Genomic DNA, 19,401 nt, shown 5'->3' with positions numbered 1-19,401 from the left:
ATTGTGAATCATACCCTCATTGCTTAATACTCTCTTGGCTTTTGTAATTTTATACTCTCTTGTTTTTTCTATACTGGCCTTTCCTCCTTAAAATCCTCTGCTTGTTTGCACTTTCACCCCTTTTCTTCCCCATCTACACCCTCTCTTCTGGGAATCTCATCCAGTTCTGTGGTTTTAAATACCATTATTAGGCTGATGTCTCTCAAATTTATCTCTCTATATCTTCAGCCCTGATCCCTCCCCTGAAATCCATGCTCATATATTTAATTATATGTTGTCTTCTTGTCATATTCACTTGGATGTTTAATGGGCATCTCAAACTTTTACTCTCTAGAACTGAAATCCTGATTTTCTCCCAGAAGTGTGCTCCTTCCTTTGTTTTTCTCAGGAAATGACACCTCTGTGGTTCAAGTCAAATCCTTGTAGTCCTCCCTGGAATCACTTGCTTTTCCTCACTTCCCACCTTTTTTCAATACAGCTGCAAGTGCTGTTGACTCTTCTTTTTTTTATTGAAGTATAGTTGACTTACAATATTAGTTTCAGGTGTACAACCAAGTGATTTATATAGTGAGTTATATAGATTATACTTCATATAAAGTTGTTATAAAATATTGGCTGTATTCCCTGTGTTGTACATTATATCCTTGTCACTTATTTATTTTATACCTAGTAGTTTGTACCTCCTTCACCTATCTTGCCAAGTTGACTCTTCCTCTAAGATCTCTCCAGCATCTGTTTACTTCTCACCAACCCTGTGGCCCCCATGGTGGTCCAGGCCATCAGCATCTCTCACCTGGATTACTATAATAGCCTTCTAAATGATCTCTCTCCCTCTACTCTTTTTCCCCCCCAACTATCCTTCCTGATGGTGTTCAGAGTCAGCTAAGTCAGATCTTGCTCCCCGCTTTGCTTTAAATTCTCCACAGCTCCACGTGGCACTGAAAAAAAAAAAAAAAAAAAAAAGCTCTTTACTCTGACCAAATGGCCTACAATGGATGGGCATCTGCCCACCACTCTCCCGCTCCTTGTATAAAGCCCTCTAACTCCATTCCTGCTTTAGGGCTCTCCTAGCTATTCCCTCTTTCTAGAAAGCTCTTCTTTCAGATGTTCAGTTGGCTTAACTCCTTCTTGTCATTTAGGTCTCAGCTCAGATTTTACTTCCCCAGAGATGCCCTCTGACTACTCAAAGTAAATTATTATTGTTTATGTATTATTATATATTATAATTATTTTCTATCAATCCTATCCATATCCAGTTATATCCTATTATATCTTTCTGATTGATTTTAATCCTAGCACTTATCACTGCCTGCTCTCTTTTTATCTATTCACTGTCTGTCTACGTAGAATAGAAGCTGCATACCTACCTAGAACAGAAGCTGCATACCACCAGGTACATTGTCCTGCTTATTCAGTTTGTATCCTTAGGGTCTGAAGCAGTGCCTTGCACAATTTAAGCATCAGTGTGTATTTGTCAAGTGAACGAACAAAGAGTTTCTGAGCATGAAAAGTGAGAGGAACCCGCAGTTAGAATGTGTCAGGTGGGCGAGGTTCAAGCCTTTACCACCAGGATTCATTTTGATCCTCATAAAATCCTTTAAGTTAGGTATTGTCCCCGTTTGACAGGTGGGGAGACTGAGGCTCTGAGAGACTAAACAAGGAGACCAATCCAACAGCTCATAAATTACAGAGCTGAAGTTCTAACTGGTTTCCACATACTTTCTACTATGACACAAACTGGAGATGATATGTACGTAATATAGCCAATATTTTAGAAATAAGGGCGCAAGCAAGCTATTGAAAAGTATTAAGAACAATGTTTAGTTCTGGGTCAACTAAGGAAGATACTCTTTTTCACCTAATCTTTCTATAGCCGGAAAAATTAATTGAAGGAGTAAAGATTTCCACAATAGAAGGTATGCTCAGGGCAGAGGACTTAAAATAGAAGTTTTAAATTTTAATGAAAGGAAAGTTTTTAAAAGGGAAAAAAGCAGTGGAATATTTTTATTATCCCGTTTTGAGATTCAATACCAAGAGGAATAATGTAAGTCATGATTGGTGGTGGTGGAGGGGTGGGTGGGTGGAGGCGACACAAATGGTTTTCCAAGATGCTCTTTGCCTAGTACAGTCCTACCCAGGCATAGCACCATAGTAAGTGTTCAAAAATATTTGTTGAATGACTGAATGAGAGAATTAAAGTATGCAAGTCTATGTAGACACTCTTTCCCTCTCCCATGTGCCCTTTACTATGCACAGAGGTGAGGACAGGGAGACTTGATGTGGCTAGGTGGCTGGAAATCAGTCAGCAGACTTCCCCAGGATGCATAGGTCAGCCCCAGGGCCACAAGTGTGTGAACGTTCTCTTCCTGTTTCTGGGTCCCCATCCTGTCACCTCCACGCACATTTATCCCTCTTACGCCTGTAAGGGAGTGAAGACTTGATGTGTTACTTTGCAAAGATTACCAACTCTCTCTCCTGTTATATCTTAATGACCCAGCATCCATCTTTTGCTATTGTAGTTATGTGTTGGGAGAGCATGATTTAATCCATGATATATTGCATTCTTGGTGATAACAAGCTATAAAGAATGGGGTCCCATTGTAACTTATTTCAATAAATTTCAAATTACTAGTGCTAGGAAGTGCTAGGAATAATCTCATGAATAAAAGAAATAAAGGAGGAATTTATGACATCTTTACATTCTCTAAGGAAATAATTCATGTACCAAAATAAGAAACTAAATGTAGGTAATCAAAAATCAAGGTGTTTAAAGACGAGCTATTATTTTACAAGATCTGAAATAACCACTTGGAATGCAATGAAAAGCGGGAAGGGTGCCAGCTTACAGAGAACCAGTGTCATGAACCAATACAACCATTTATGGATAAAATTATCCAGGTCAAAACAAACGAGGTGATTCAATTTACAAAGGACATAAAAGACAATAGGAAAAGATCCTTTTTATACCCAACAGAAAAGCAGAGGGGAAGCTCTATCTCTTCATTAGATGTGGAGATGCCAGGATAGATAATGCCAAAGATGCATTTTAATGGAAAGTTGTGCTAACATTGGAATTGTATGTCAGGTTACCCAGGCAATAGACTCTGTAGTGCATATTTGTATACAGGTGATTTCGGGGGGAGTGGTCTGGGGAACAATCCCAGTGGAGGTGTGAAGGAAGCAGGATGGGGTGGAGAAGAAATTGAGTTGTGATGCAGCTGCAACAGAGGCCTAGAGCTGGGCTGGCCTTTCAGAGATATCCTAAATTGAAGCAAGGGGGTGGGGCCTTTGTACCCCTATATTGACCAATTAGAGAGATGTGTTCTGCCCCAGGGAAGGGGTGCATCTTTGAGCAAGGCAGCTCACTTCAGCAATCCCTGGGGAGGCATTCAGCTGTGAACCACCTACAGCTACCACTTTTGGCAGCTGGGGGAGTGAGTGGCTCCGTTCTAAAGGGGTGGGGAGCCTCCAAAGGGCACCACAGCGTCTCATCTACTGGAAGCAACAGCAGGGGCTTGAAAAGAGAGAAGATGGTAGAATGTTGCTTAACATAAAATATTTTCTAAATGTGATGCTCTGTTGACCATCTGCTTTTCCTGGGCCCCTATAATAACCTTAGTACAGTTCACTTCCACACCTGGCCCCCTTCAGACTAAAGGTGGAACAATCTGGAAACATAAATCCAGTCGTATTATACTTCTGCTTAATACCCTTCAATGATTTCATATCTTACATATTATAAAATTCCAACTCTTTGACATGCCTTTAGGTAGGGTGACCATAGAATTTATTGTGCAAACCAGGACACTTTGGAGAGGCAAAGGAGGCCTTATCAATAGTTACACAGGGGCAAAGGTCTAAACCAGGACTGTTCTTGGCAAACTGGGATGTATGTTCGCCCTACCTGTAAGGCTCCTGATACTGTCACGGCCCCTCTCCCTCCTGTCACCCTCTTCCCCAAGTTCACTCCCCTTTGCCCTCCATTAGGTCCTGGACCAAATGAAACTCTCACCCTGGGACCTTTGCGTTCATCACTTCCTTCCACCTACTTTTTAAGGCTACCCCTTCCCCTTTTATTTAAATCTCAGCTTAAATTTTTCTTATTCAGTAGCCTTCCCATTTATTCTCTATCGTAGTACCTGTTTATTTTATCCACAGTCTTAACTATGATATGAAATTACAATCACTCGATTTTAAGCTCCATGAGGACATGAACTTACACCGTCTTGCATCCCAATGTATCCCTAGCCATTAATTAGCCCAATGCTAGTCCATACATGTTCAGTACTCAATAACTACAAAGAAGGGAATAAATGAAGAGCTTGGGAAATTGTTCTGAAACAAAACTCTGTGTGTGTGTGTGTGTATGTGTGTGTGTGTGTGTGTGTGTGTGTGTGTGTATTCAGTGAAATGCCCAAAGACCATCAAAGGACAAACACATCACCTACACTGGGAGTCGTGGATGTGGCTGCTGACCCTGGAAATGTGGACATAAAGGAATGCAAACCATTAAACAATCAATTTGCAAACACCCAGAGGATCACAGGCTGCTGGATAATAACCGACAGTTTAGTGATGGGGAGATAGTGTCAGAACAATCTAATTTCCTTTTAAGACAGAAGGACCTTCATCAAAAGCATTTATTAAGTGTCTGCCCAACAGGAGAAGCCTGTTGGAGGTGGAGGGGCTTGTATTCAGCTGTGAAGCATCAGATTTAATATGTGTCTTGACTTCAGCTAAAATCTGATTTTGCTTCTCTGGTAATTTCCTTTCATGGGAAACAAATATGAGCTCCTTACAGAAGAAGGTGTTAGTAGAATAATTATAGGGTTAAGCCCAAAATAATTACTAAAGCCTTTAAATGCTGAAAAACCCCCTCATGATTAAAGGTGAAATTATTTTAAAGGTGAAAAGGATGACCTTTTGCTCAGGTCACATGAGGTTAACTTTTCAGTGCTCTGCCTCCTAACACCTGACTGTCCCAGAAACCAGAATTGCACTGGAATTAACAGGTAAGTTTTTCTAGGTTCGGTTGGAATGTTTACTGAATGCCCTCCTTTGGGAGAGGCTCCAAACGAACTACTGAAAGTGTAAACTTTGATACTAATTCACACATAAGCATCCAGGTCAGAGTTGGAGGCAAAAAGTAATACACTTTCAGGGGTCAAGAAGTCATGTGGATGTTCCCAGATATCAGTGCCAGGTATTTTAACCTTGACTTTTAGACAACATTTTGGGTCAAGCTGACACAGACTCATCTTAGCATCCAGCCATACAGACCTTGCATGTGTGTGAACTGACTACAAAGCAGCTGAAAAATTACACAGCAAGAAAACACTTATAAAATCGTAAAGGCAAGGTCCTGGGGAGATGAGACCCTTAAGCATATTGATAGTTAAGGGTATGACTTGTCCCAGCTATGGGGATGGGCAGGCCACCAGGAAAATCCCACCAGCCAATGAGAAGTCCACATCAGAGAAGTCAGCAATGGTACTGGGGACCTGGCCTCAGCTGCAACATCCTACCCTATAATGACTGAAAAGCAAGGTAGGATCTCAGACTTTAGAAACCTCTTTGGGGAATGTTGAAAAAAAGCCTTATATCTGTCCACAGGGGGATATGGTAGGGACAGCATGGTTACCAGAAGAAGCCAAGTGCAGCAGCAGTGATGGTAGGAGACCAAATGGGATTTGACATCCCTTCATGTACTCAACGTTTGAATTTATTTGTGGATGGGTACAGTACTAGGGGCTGGGATACAGTGTGAACAAGACAGATGCCATCTTTGTTTGCATGAAGCTTACAGTTTCCAGATAATCTGTATCAACTAACCTGCTGGACCATTATATTTCCAGGCCTATGGAGAGTGGTGGAGTTTGGGGAATAACTGAATGTAGGAGAACAGGGATTAGGAAAAGTGGGGGTAATTGGTTTTAAGTAATCTCAGTTATCCAATAGCAGAAGCCTACAGAGACAGAGAGCCCAGAAAATAATTTTACAATCCCTTTTATGTTCTGGGATGTGTTATTGTCCTGAAAGGGGAAAAAGGTATTTGAATGTTTGCCACATTCAGGATTGCAGGAAGGTTTCTGCTCTCTGTATCAGTCAGGAGCATTCAACACTATTGACCACAATCTCTTCTTGCCCATACTACCCTCTTGGTTTTGGTGATACTGTATGTACCTCCTCATTTGCCCCTGCCTTTACCGGTTGTTCCTTCTCATCTTCCTTTGTTGGCTTCTTCTCAGTTGCTCAACCCATAAATGTCAGCCTGTCCCAGGTCTCTGTCCTGGGCTCCTGTCTCTTCTAATCACTGTCCTCAGGTGAACTCATGCAACCCAAGGCTTATATCATCGTCATGCTAGTGACCCTCAACCTACTTCTCCAGTGCTGACCCCTCCCCAGGACTCCAGGCCCACGTGGCCCTCACATGCTTGGTCTCTCTCCTGTCCTAGTAGACGTCTCAGACTCGAGTTGCCTGACCCTCAAGCCTGCCCTCCCCTAGCCTCTTGCATTTCAGCTCATTTAATTACCGAACAAAGATCTAGACGTTACCCTTGATTCCTCTCTCTCCTTTATCTCCCACATCCAATTCATCCCAAGTCCTGTCACTTCTTCCCCTAAAACATACTTCTCTTAATCTCCATTACTATAACCCTGGCTCAGGCTAAATTATTGCAGGAACTTCTTAACTGATTCCCTTCTTCCACTTCTGCTCCTTAATAACCACTCTATGCCCATCAGCCAGAGGGATTCATTTAAACATTAATCAAATTGTGTTGCTCTCTCTTGATCTAAAAAACGATGATGGCTTGCTTCGTGCATTTAGCATAAAATCCAAATTCTTTTTCCTGGCTTAAAAGCCCTACATGCTCTGTTCTTTGCCCCCACCCACCCCCCTTCCCTTTCCCATTGTGCTCTAGATACACAGTCTTCTCGCTGTTCCCGAGACACCCTGTATTCCAGCCTCAGGGCTTTTGCACTTGCTCTTCCCTCTGCTTAGAGTGCTGTTTCCCCCATCTTCACATGGCTCACTCTGTACTGACGTTCAGATCTCAATCTAAATGTTTCTGCAATGAGACTTCCCTGGCCATAAACCTAAGGTAACCACATCGTTATTCTTTATCATATACCCTTTCAAATAGTCTGTATATTGCTTACTACTAGCTGGTATTTTTATTTATTTGCTCATTTATTTATTTATTTGTAGTTGGTCTTCACCCATTGGAATGCAGACTCTAAGAGAGCAGGGATATTGTGTCCCCAGAACTTAGAATGGTACCTGATTTCTGTAGGAGTTTAACCAATATCCGTAGAATGAATGAGTATGTGAATGCATGAAGGGTAGAGTTGAACCACCCTGTCATGCACATGTCCTCTCCCTTAGATGAATAAGTACATCAGTTGACTGTTGCTGTATAACAAGTCACCCCAAAAACTTAGTGACTTAAAACAACAAGCATTTATTATTGCTCACAAGTCTACAGGTCATCTGGGCAGTTCTGCTGACTAGGGCCAAGTTTGGTTGATCTTGGTTTGACTCACTCATGTATCTGCGGTCAGCCAGCAGGTTGGCCGAGGGCTGCTTGGTCTAGGAAGACCTCACCTTCTCACAAGTCTGGCAGTTGTTTTTCTGTCAGCAAGGGTGACCGTGGGACTGGGCTGTGCATCTGTTCCATTCAGCAGTCCCAGCTTGTTCATGTAATCATAGAGTTCAGGAGAGAGCGCAAGTGCTCAATGCCTCTCCACGCTGAGGCTTAGAAGTGGCACATCATCACTTACCCCACATTCTGTTGGTCAAAGTGAGTCATAGAGCCAGCCCAGATTTAAAGGGTGGGGAAATTAACTTCAATTATCAACAGGAGGAAATGCAAATCCACATTGCAAAGGTGTGGCCACAGGGAGAGGGAAAGGACTGGGGCCATGTTTGTAATCCCTCTGCCGCATTAAGGATGACAACAGAAGTGGTCACTGCTCATGACTCTACGCCCCTTTCCAGAGGAGAGCATAAGGAGCCTGTATGAGCCCTTTCCATCTGTCTGCAAGCATAGAGTTGGTCACAGGATCCAACGTGTCCTCGGCCGCACAGTGGCAGTGACTGGGGGGTGGCAGGAATCGGCCCCTGGGTATACTGCTGTCCACACAGCTGTGCAGACTCATCTGTGGCCAGTGGGTCTACAACCCTTCACTCTCACTGGGACGGCACCTACTTCCATGCTGCGCTCAGGGCAGGGCCTAATGAGGTGGTAACGCCTCTGCGAACCCACCTCAGAAGGTGGCAAGCATCAGGGGTACTTTTAGTGCCAGACATCTCCCAACTTGCAGGCATCTGGTGAAAAACAACGTAAAATGAAAGGGCTCTTTTTTGTTTTTGGAACAGAGCTCAAATGACTCAGAATGAAAAGGGCTTGACACCAGTATCTTAAGGGAACGCCTTAAAAAGTGAGGAAAGCAGCATGCTCGGCCTTGTCCATGCCTTCCGTGCAGAGAAGTACGTCTGCATCCTGAGAAATTCAAGGTGAAGCAAAAAGAGAAAGCATTTGTTCTAACAGACACGTTCTTACATTTTTCCCCAAAATGCATACACTGTCATCAGTATTTAACCGTTTTTCATGATGTCTAGATGAACCGAAGCTTGCCATTGGATCACAGAATTTAAAAGCTAACTCTCGGGGGATGAACAGCTTGTTTTATGTGTCTCACTGAGTGGGACAAGCTTCCCTGTCCTGCCTCTCTGTCCGATTCTTCTCTCCCTTCCCAGCTGCCAGTTCAGGTTTAAGTTCTTTCTCCACACTCAGATGCAGACGACTGTGTTTGACTTGAACATATTGATTTCAAGCAGGTGAGAGTGGATGTAGTGAGTCAGCTTGACAAATATTTAGATCAGTTAAATGTCCTTTGCTATCACTTGAACTGAATGTTTCTTTTCCCCAACCATTTCACTCAACCATCTATCTCTCCAGCATAAAATACTCAAATTCTTTCTAAATTTCATGTATTAAGAAAATACTTCTAGGGCTTCCCTGGTGGCGCAGTGGTTGGGAGTCTGCCTGCCAATGCAGGGGGCACGGGTTCGAGCCCTGGTCTGGGAAGATCCCACATGCCGCGGAGCAACTAGGCCCGTGAGCCACAACTACTGAGCCTGCGCGTCTGGAGCCTGTGCTCCGCAACAAGAGAAGGCCGCGATAGTGAGAGGCCCACGCACCGCGATGAAGAGTGATCCCCACTTGCCACAACTAGAGAAAGCCCTCGCACAGAAACGAAGACCCAACACAGCCAAAAATAAATAAATAAATAAATTAATTTTAAAAAAAAATACTTCTAGACCTTGGCTACATGATATCTCCACTGGGAGCCTTGTTCCTTTCCATATCCTGAGCAAACCAGATCTAAAACAGATTAAAATGGCTCAACAGTTGGACTCAGGTCTCTCTCTGTGCCTACTTAACTGGGGGAGTCAACCAGCCTTTGGGACTCTCTTGCAGTCTGGCACAGAAAGAAAAAAACATCAATGACTCTGTTCCACTGTATTTGAAACTTCTCTTGCTTCCCACAGACACATTCCTCAAGGCACCAGTCGTGGATGAAGAACACTGGGGGGTCAGAGTTGTATCCCACTGGGCTGTTTGGGACTTGTTGGGGAAGCAGCAGAGACTCATGACTCATGGCTCTCCACGCCAGGCCGCAGGATTTGCCCAACTTCACCACAGAAGGAAACAGATCGTAAGCTTGGAGGGCCAGGGAGGAAAACCAGAGGCATGTCTGGGATCATTAGAAACATGAAAAGATCCCCATGGTAGGCTGTGCTTGTCATTCTCTCTGGCTGGAGGAGGGCAGAGTACAATAAAGACAGCATTTGAATGCAGATGCCAAGGCTCACACTGGATATACAAATAGAGTAAAGGCTTCCTGTCGTCTTTGCTAGAGCAAGGGAAGGCTTTGGATAGCAGACGTGGCTTTCATGATGGGGTGAAGGGCCTGAGTGGACATCGTGGTTATGAACTGCTTCCTATTCCTCTGCACAGGGAGAGCCCACTTCTCTGTAACCATGGAGGCTCCAATGCTTGATGGCACCACATTACTGACCTCTGATCGCTAGGTCAGAGAAAGGGTAGCAGGACTGGTTCTGGCAGATCAGATATCTCCTGACAGCCTTAGAAAGAAACTAGGATATTTGGTGCTGTTGTAACCGACAGATTCCCACGCTTTACTAGCTGGTGAGTAAGAATAAAGTCCCATTCCCTTTGGTACTCACCTCACCACCCACTCCATAAAAGTTTGCGAAGTTTTCCTCCATCCCCTCCCCCTTTCAATGAAATACATTCCAGAGCTGAGATGGGAGCATTCAGATATCTGCCACCAGCTTCAGCCAGAACCATGACTTCCCTTGGATTTCAGGGCCTGATGCTGGGCCCGGTTCACACTCCAGGCTCTTTCCCTCGTGGTGAGGACTTTCTCAGGTGGCCTGCCTTCCCTCCATGCCAACTGACTCAGGTTGCCTCCCCTTCTCCCTTCCCTTTCCATTAGATGTGTTCATATGTTTGAACCGCAGTGGTGCCCAGGAACTGTGCATTCTCTCGGGGTCCCCACAAGCCCCAAGTAAATGAGTTGAAGTAGATAACAGCAGAGGGAGGAGTTTTGCCTAGCTTTATCAGCCAGCCTAATTCAGACCTCATTACGGCCCAAATGCGACTTTGATAAGCGATGCCATTTCTGCTAGGTGGCTTGTACATGGCTCCCAGTGTCTGAGTCCCTGAACTCACAGGGCCACTAGGGTTGGCTCATGCAGGATACCAGCCCCATGGCATGTCCCACGGGACAAGGGCTGTGTTGCCCAGGGGAGACAATGCAACACCTGGAAAGCCAGAGCGGGGACAAGCTGAGGATCCGGGGTCAGTGAGACCTTGTCGAAACAGGAGTCTAAAGAGGTTGCCCTAAAAAGGGGTGTAGATCCAGTGTTCTGGAAGTGGTGCCTAGGTAGGATCAAGATCCAAGCATGCTGAGATCAAGTAAATGGTGTTTGAGGGCGATTGTCCTAAACACCTGTAATTGTTTATAATTCACCTGCACAGACCAGATTGTGTTTGTTCCCCCAGTGGGCCGGGCTGGCTTACAGGACCAGGGCAGGCATCTCACGCCCCAGATAGGCGTTATGCAGTGGTTAACCCCCCTCCTTGTGCTTAGAGGATTACTTATAAACATAAAGATACCCAACGACTAGAACGCCTTTGTAGTGTTGGGATAAACGTCTCAACAATATTCTAACTGGATTAGAAATTGGGAATTTTCTATGGAAATTGACTTCTTTTGAATTTCAGCTACATGCACAGTAGATTCCCACTCCCCTCAGTAAGTGGAGATACATGGCAATCTGGGCGTTCTTTTATTGAAGTAAAGATAATAGTTTTTTAGTTTTCTCAAGTTTCATTCTCCTTTCCACAAAGAGAGTTGCTTTATATTCCACTTGTCTTTTCTGTTGTCGCCCACTGGGGCCTCTGACACCTCCTTAATATCACCCTCAGCTCTCTTCTCACAACACCTGTTGTGTGTGACAATGTGGTTGCTTAGGGGAAATGTGATAGTGGCAACTCTTTGTACTTTGGGGGATGAGGTGTGATTTGGGCAGCCTATGAATTATGAGCTGAAGGTCATTATCTCTCTTTCTAGCTCTACAACTGAGCAGCAACATCATAACTAACCAACCAATCGATTATTCATTTAGTCACTTAATTGGAACCTACCGTGTGTCCATCACTTTCCTTGGCCTTGTGGACTATTAAACACAGTGCCTGTCCTCAAATTGCTCACACGCCAGTTGGAGATGCAGAAGTTACACGACACAATTAGCAAGTGCTCAACAAACCTGAACAGAGAAGAGAGAGAGTTAGGCTGAGTCCTGGAACAAGAGGGCAGCTTCAGGAAGGAGGTGGGACAAGAGGTAGAAAGAACTCGAGTCCCAGCGGTTCTTCTGCCCCTACACCCAGGAGGGGTAAACTAAAGATGGTATTGCACGTGTACAGGCCAGTGTTAGGTACCAGTGGCACTGATATGGTTACTAAAGGGCTCTGGGAGCCAGTGCTGGGATTGGGGAGGGAAAGCAAGAGGTCTAGGCACTTGCAAGACTCTGAGAGTGACCTCCTTCAACTTAGTGCTCTAGGTGCCTCTGTGACCTCAACCTAGTCCCATTACCCAGACACACCCGTGTTCTCTCTGTTTCATTCTCTGGCTCCATCTTCTCTCTCTTTCTCTTTTTATTAGTATTATTTTACTCCCTCCTGGCTGTTTCACTCTATTTTTTCTCTTCTTTTACTTTCTTTTCCCCTTTTAACCGGTCTGTCTCTAATCTCCTTCCCCTCAGTGATGGGTTCCAGGCATTGCTAGATTCTAATGTAGGCTGGTGTCCAGGGGTCATGGGGTGGGTGCAAGCAGTGACAGTGACCTGTTTTAGCATTATTATTTTTAATACTGTGATAACAATAATACTGATACATATTAGAACTCATAAGTCTGGATTTGGTTTCTAAGAAAGCCTCAATTATTTTTATATAAGAACTCCTATGTAAAGAAATAAGATAATTTAAGTTCCATGGAAAAATTAACTTCAATGAAAGGATATTAATAAATTTGATATTCTTGGCCAACTAATGTTACCAAACATCTTCCTTTTGGAACATAAATTCCTGGTTTATCTGCCTTGTTCTCCACTCACCCTTCTCCACTTTATCTCCAGCACCTAGAATAGGGCTGGGCGCACATTAGGTGCACAGTACATCTTTGTGAAATAAATCAATGTAGAGTTTTAGGAGTTGAAGGGGTCTTTTAAAACGAGGGAGAAGCTGAGGCATAAATAATCTCAGAAATGAGGCAAAATTATGTAATGAATTGGAGATGAAGTTTGAAATAGAAGCTGTGATATAGCTCAGTGTCCTCAGCAGATAATCGGCATGTAAACCTGGTCTCATCATGTAACCACTGCAGGCCTCAGTGACTTTGTCTGTAAAGTGAATGGGAAACAATCTGGAAGATCTTTCTGCTTTAAAAATAATCCTCCATTCTTTTCCAGTGTGAGGTCTGGGTGGTCCCATTGGAAATGGCTCCATTGACTTTGATTTTGAATTTGTTGCCTCTCCTCCCACTTCCGTCTCCACTTGGTGCCCGGATGGCCCTTTGACCACAGTCTCAGAGAACTGAGCAGTGTACGGCATCAGTCAAACAAGGCCTTGCTTAGGATCTTTGAATAGAAGTAAATTTCTCATCCAGGTTTTCAGTTTCACCTTATGTTTTCTTCATTTTATTCTGTATTATTATTAGTTACAAACATTTAATGTATGGATTATTCCTTCGGTTCCTGCATTCCTGCTTTCAAGAGCATGATGACTTGTAAGATAACAAAAATCAGCTGGGCAGCTAAGATTACGTGGCCTGAGAATCAGAGTCTGCATGGCCCACAGGAAAAATTATGGTCCCATCCCCACCCTACTTTCTTCTGGTTCCTTCTAGGAAAGGTAGCTGGAATTTGCTTGGCACAGTCCAGGTATTCAATAGATGTTCATGCCTTCCTTTTCTTCAAGAAGGAGAGAGTGATTTTAGATGCTGAGGTCTGATTCTATATAAAGAGCTGGGATATTACATCTATCTGAACAGTCTTGGAGGTCTTCACTGTGCCCTTCACTTTTTCTGCTTAATGTTATTCAACATTCTTCTTTCTCCACTTGGTCAATTTCTTCCCCTCCATCTTAGCAGTTGCATTGACTTATTTTAATTAGCTAGAAATGGTGATAGGAATGGTGGCAGCAACGACACAGAAAGGGGTATGTGGGAGGTTGTTCTCTGACATGGAATACAATGTAAACCTGACTGTGAGACCACCAGTTCAGCTGTGAGTGGGAGCAATGGCAGCAGCAGGTGAATTGCTTGAGATAATCTGGGAAGGTCTTCATCTTTCACAACGGGGGCTGCAAATTTGCAGCCTGGGAGTCAAATTCAGCCATAAACACAATATTTTAGACAGCAAAGTGTTTGAAAATGCTCCTGCTAGGTAAAGCCTAAGAGAGGTCCATGTTTCCCATCACTCCCTATTGTCTTGTCCCGGACACTTATACAAATTGCCTGTCCCCTTTTTGGAGTTTACTTGAACAATCCCTACATTCTCTGATGTCACCTGAAATTCCTGTATGGAGGCTCTCCCACCAGAAGAAGACCTACACCAACTCATCACCAGCTCCCTTACCCTTCATCTTGGCTTTGCCCAGAGTAATTTAGACCATCATCATGAAGTTTGATGACCATGTCTGCCAACAATAACTGCAAAAATTACCATCCTGATTGACTACTAGAAATCGGCTGACTGCATGTTTCAGAGGCTCTCCTTCTACTTTTCCCTGCCATGCTAGATATGTGACAGTCCAAGCTTTCTCTGTGTCAATCTTCTCTGTACTGAGCTCTGTTGGAAGCCTCTGGGAGCTCGGTGTGCGAAGGAGATAAACCAGGAACATGATGCTTGTTTAACGGTTCTCTCTGTAGTGTCCTTGTATTCTTAGCTGCTTTTCACTTGCCCATTTTCTTGGCCTTTTATCATAAATTCTCTGTGTTGTTTCTATACCACTCTTGGCAGGATGGCCCACTATATTCCTTTGTTAGCTTCACTCTGCAAGGAAAATGATGCCATACCATTCGGTGGTTTTTTTCTGCTAGCTCTTGGACACTAATATTTACTGGACTATCACATTTTAATACGTTTCCATACCATCCTTTTGTCCCTTCCAAGAAGCTGTACTCTTTTTCTGACCCACGGTTCATCACCTTACCGAGTTCCATGGCTACCCTGGTGTCAGAGATTGGCCTCCCTGATGTGGCACCACCTCCTCTTAACTCCTGTGTGAGCTAATGTGGAACCCCAAACATTGAGAAGTTTCAACAAAAAGCCACTTGATTCTCTCTTAAGGATATCACTGGGGGGATTTCTAAAGTGACTGGGTAGGAGTTTGGATTTCAAGACCCCTTCAGTCTATTACCTTTCTAAAAAAATTTTAATGCAATAAGTTGATTGGGGGAGTACTCTCAGGATAACACTGTTGAGGGAGTGAATAAAACAGGATTGAGCAGAGGGAAATGTTGAACTGCAATGCAATTACAGTATTTTTCTACCATTTTTTATAGGGCACTCTGGAGCTGGAATAGATTTTCCAGAGACGTCTCAAATCAAAGCCAGGGGGCCAGGTCTTTGTACTCCACATGGACCAGTAAAGTGATGTAGAGTGACCTCAGGAATGTGGCATGACCTTGGTCATATTCCAGCCTTTAGAGTCAGAAGATGTGTTAAAGGATGCATTTGGCCACTTATGCAGAGGGGTCTGCATATATACCTACAGGTGCACACACAAAACCCTCAGGATCTGATACCTCACTAAGATTTTCTATGATTATTGCCTTGAAAATATTTTCTGGAAATCTGGGAGAGACCTTCAAGATGGCGGAGGAGTAAGATGTGGAGATCACCTTCCTCCCCACAAATACATCAAAAATACATCTACATGTGGAACAGCTCCTACAGAACACCTATTGAACGCTGGCAGAAGACCTCAGACCTCCCAAAAGGCAAGAAACTCCCAAGTACCTGGGTAGGGAAAAAGAAAAAAGAAAAAACAGAGACAAAGAATAGAGACGGGACCTGCACCAGTGGGAGGGAGCTGTGAAGTAGGAAAGGTTTCCACACACTAGGAAGCCCCTTCGCGGGCGGAGACTGCGGGTGGCAGAGGGGGGAAGCTTCGGAGCCACAGAGGAGAGCGCAGCCACAAGGGTGCGGAGGGCAAAGCGGAGAGATTCCTGCACAGAGGATCGGTGCCGAGCAGCACTCACCAGCCCGAGAGGCTCGTCTGCTCCCCCGCCGGGGCGGGCAGGGGCTGGGAGCTGAGGCTCGGGCTTCGAAGGTTGGATCCCAGGGAGAGGACTGGGGTTGGCGGCGTGAACACAGCCTGAAGGGGCTAGTGCACCACAGCTAGCCGGGAGGGAGTCCGGGAAAAAGTCTGGAGCTGCCGAAGAGGCAAGAGACTTTTTCTTGCCTCTCTGTTTCCTAGTGCGTCAGGAGAGGAGATTCAGAGCACAGCTTAAAGGAGCTCCAGAGACGGACACGAGCCGCGGGTATCAGCGCGGACCCCAGAGACGGGCATGAGACACTAAGGCTGCTGCTGCCACCACCAAGAAGCCTGTCTGCAAGCACAGGTCACTCTCCACACCTCCCCTCCCGGGAGCCTGTGCAGCCCGCCACTGCCAGCATCCCGTGATCCAGGGACAACTTCCCGGGAGAACGCACGGAGTGCCTCAGGCTGCTGCAACGTCACGCCGGCCTCTGCCGCTGCAGGCTCGCCCTGCATCCGTACCCCTCCCTCCCCCCGGCCTGAGTGAGCCAGAGCCCCCGAATCAGCTGCTCCTTTAAACCCCTCCTGTCTGAGCAAAGAACAGACGCCCTCAGGCGACCTACACGCAGAGGCGGGTCCAAATCCAAAGCTGAACCCCGAGAGCTGTGCGAACAAAGAAGAAAAGGGGAAATTTCTCCCAGCAGCCTCAGGAGCAGCGGATTAAATCTCCACAATCAACCTGATGTACCTGCATCTGTGGAATACCTGAAGAGACAACAAATTATCCCAAAATTGAGGCAGTAGACTTTGGGAGCAACTGTAGACTTGGGGTTTGCTTTCTGCAAATAATTTGTTTCTGGTTTATGTTTATCTTAGTTTAGTATTTAGAGTTTATTATCATTGGTAGATTTGTTTATTGATTTGGTTGCTCTCTTCCCTTTTTTTTTTTTTAATATATAGATATGTATATATTTTTCCTTTTTCTCTTTTTGTGAATGTGTATATATATGTATGCTTCTTTGCGTGATTTTGTCTGTATAGCTTTGCTTTTACCATTTGTCCTAGAGTTCTGTCTGTCTGGATTTTTTTTACTTTTTACTTTTTAAAATTTTTAATAATGTTTTAAATTTTTTATTTTAATAACTTTATTTTATTTATTTATTTATTTATTTCCTTTTTTCTCCCTTTTCTTCTGAGCTGTGTGTCTAACAGGATCTTGGTGCTCCGTCTCGGTGTCAGGCCTCTGCCTCTCAAGCGGGAGAGCCGAGTTCAGGACACTGGTCCACCAGAGACCTCTCGGTTCCACATAATATCAAAAAGCAGAAGCTCTCCCACAGATCTCCATCTCAATGCTAAGACCCAGTTCCACTGAATGACCAGCAAGCTACAGTGCTGGACACCCTATGCCAAACAACTAGCAAGGCAGGAACACAAACCCACCCATTAGCAGAGAGGCTGCCTAAAATCATAATAAGGTCACAGACACCCCAAAACACACCACCAGACGTGGTCGTCCCCACCAGAAAGACAAGATCCAGCCTCAACCACCAGAACACAGGCACCAGTCCCCTCCACCAGGAAGCCTACACAACCCACTGAACCAACCTTAGCAACTGGGGGCAGACACCAAAAACGACGGGAACTATGAACCTGCAGCCTGCGAAAAGGAGACCCCAAACACAGTAAGTTAAGCAAAATGAAAAGACAGAGAAACACAGAGAGATGAAGGAGCAAGGTAAAAACCCACCAGACCAAACAAATGAAGATGAAATAGGCAGTCTACCTGAAAAAGAATTCACAGTAATGATAGTAAAGATGATCCAAAATCTTGGAAATAGAATGGAGAAAATAAAAGAAACGTTTAACAAGGACCTAGAAGAACTAAAGAACAAACAATGATGAACAGCACAATAAATGAAATTTAAAATTCTCTAGAAGGAATCAATAGCAGAATAAATGAGGCAGAAGAACGGATAAGTGACCTGGAAGATAAAATAGTGGGAATAACTACCACAGAGCAGAATAAAGAAAAAAGAATGAAAAGAATTGAGGACAGTCTCAGAGACCTCTGGGACAATATTAAACGCACCAACTTTTGAATTATAGGGGTCCCAGAAGAAGAAGAGAAAAGAGAAAGGGACTGAGATAATATTTGAAGAGATTATAGTTGAAAACTTCCCTAATGTGGGAAAGGAAATAGTCAATCAACTCCAGGAAGTGCAGAGAGTCCTATATAGGATAAATCCAAGGAGAAACACACCAAGACACATATTAATCAAACTATCAAAAATTAAATACAAAGAAAAAATATTAAAAGCAGCAAGGGAAAAACAACAAATAACATACAAGGGAATCCCCATAAGGTCAACAGCTGATCTTTCAGAGAAACTCTGCAAGCCAGAAGGGAGTGGCAGGACATATTTAAAGCGATGAAAGGGAAAAACCTACAACCAAGATTACTCTACCCAGCAAAGATCTCATTCAGATTAGACAGAGAAATTAAAACGTTTACAGACAGCAAAAGCTAAGAGAACTCAGAACCACCAAACCAGCTTTACAACAAATGCTAAAGGAACTTCTCTAGGCAGGAAACACAAGAGAAGGAAAAGACCTACAGTAACAAACCCCAAACAATTAAGAAAATGGTAATAGGAACATACATATCGATAATTCCCTTAAATGTAAATGGATTAAGTGCTCCAACCAAAAGATATAGACTGGCTGAATGGATACAAAAACAAGACCCATATATATGCTGTCTACAAGAGACCCACTTCAGACCTAGGGACACATACAGACTGAAAGTGAGGGGATGGAGAAAGATATTCCATGCAACTGGAAATCAAAAGAAAGCTGGAGTAGCAATACTCATATCAAACAAAATAGACTTTAAAATAAAGACTATTGCAAGAGACAAAGAAGGGCACTACATAATGATCCAGGGATCATTCCAAGAAGTAGATGCAACAATTGTAAATATTTATGCACCCAACATAGGAGCACCTCAATACATAAGGCAAATGCTAACAGCCATAAAAGGGGAAGTCGAAAGTAACACAATAATAGTAGGGGACTTTAACACCCCACTTTCACCAATGGACAGATCATCCGTAATGGAAATAAATAAGGAAACACAAGCTTTAAATGATACATTAAACAAGATGGACTTAATTGACATTTATAGGACATTCCATGCAAAAACAACAGAATACACTTCCTTCTCAAGTGCTCATGGAACATTCTCCAGGATAGATCATATCTTGGGTCACAAATCAAGCCTTGGTAAATTTAAGAAAATTCAAATCGTATCAAGTATCTTTTCTGACCACAATGCACTGAGACTAGATATCAAATACAGGAAAAAATCTGTAAAAAATACAAACACATGGAAGCTAAAAAATACACTACTAAATAAACAAGAGATCACTGAAGAAATCAAAGAGGAAATAAAAAATTACCTAGAAACAAATGACAATGGAAACACGAAAACTCAAAACCTATGGGATGCAGCAAAAGCAGTTCTAAGAGGGAAGTTTATAGCAAT

The 19,401-nt window shown here is 43.7% G+C and overlaps 1 long non-coding RNA gene across 1 annotated transcript in view; it reads left to right on the top strand.

The window, feature by feature from the left end:
• LOC132369176 (uncharacterized) overlaps nucleotides 1-16,751 on the top strand; it is a 255,598-nt gene extending 238,847 nt beyond the window's left edge. The window contains exon 6 of the long non-coding RNA XR_009504287.1: nucleotides 15,160-16,751. This is a non-coding gene — a long non-coding RNA (uncharacterized LOC132369176). The remainder of the gene's footprint in view (nucleotides 1-15,159) is intronic.
• The last annotated feature ends 2,650 nt before the right edge of the window (nucleotides 16,752-19,401 follow it).

The sequence above is a fragment of the Balaenoptera ricei genome, chromosome 7 (assembly GCF_028023285.1).
Source record: "Balaenoptera ricei isolate mBalRic1 chromosome 7, mBalRic1.hap2, whole genome shotgun sequence".
In the NCBI taxonomy this organism is placed as follows: Eukaryota; Metazoa; Chordata; class Mammalia; order Artiodactyla; family Balaenopteridae; genus Balaenoptera; species Balaenoptera ricei.
This window is presented reverse-complemented; position numbering and strand designations above follow the sequence as displayed.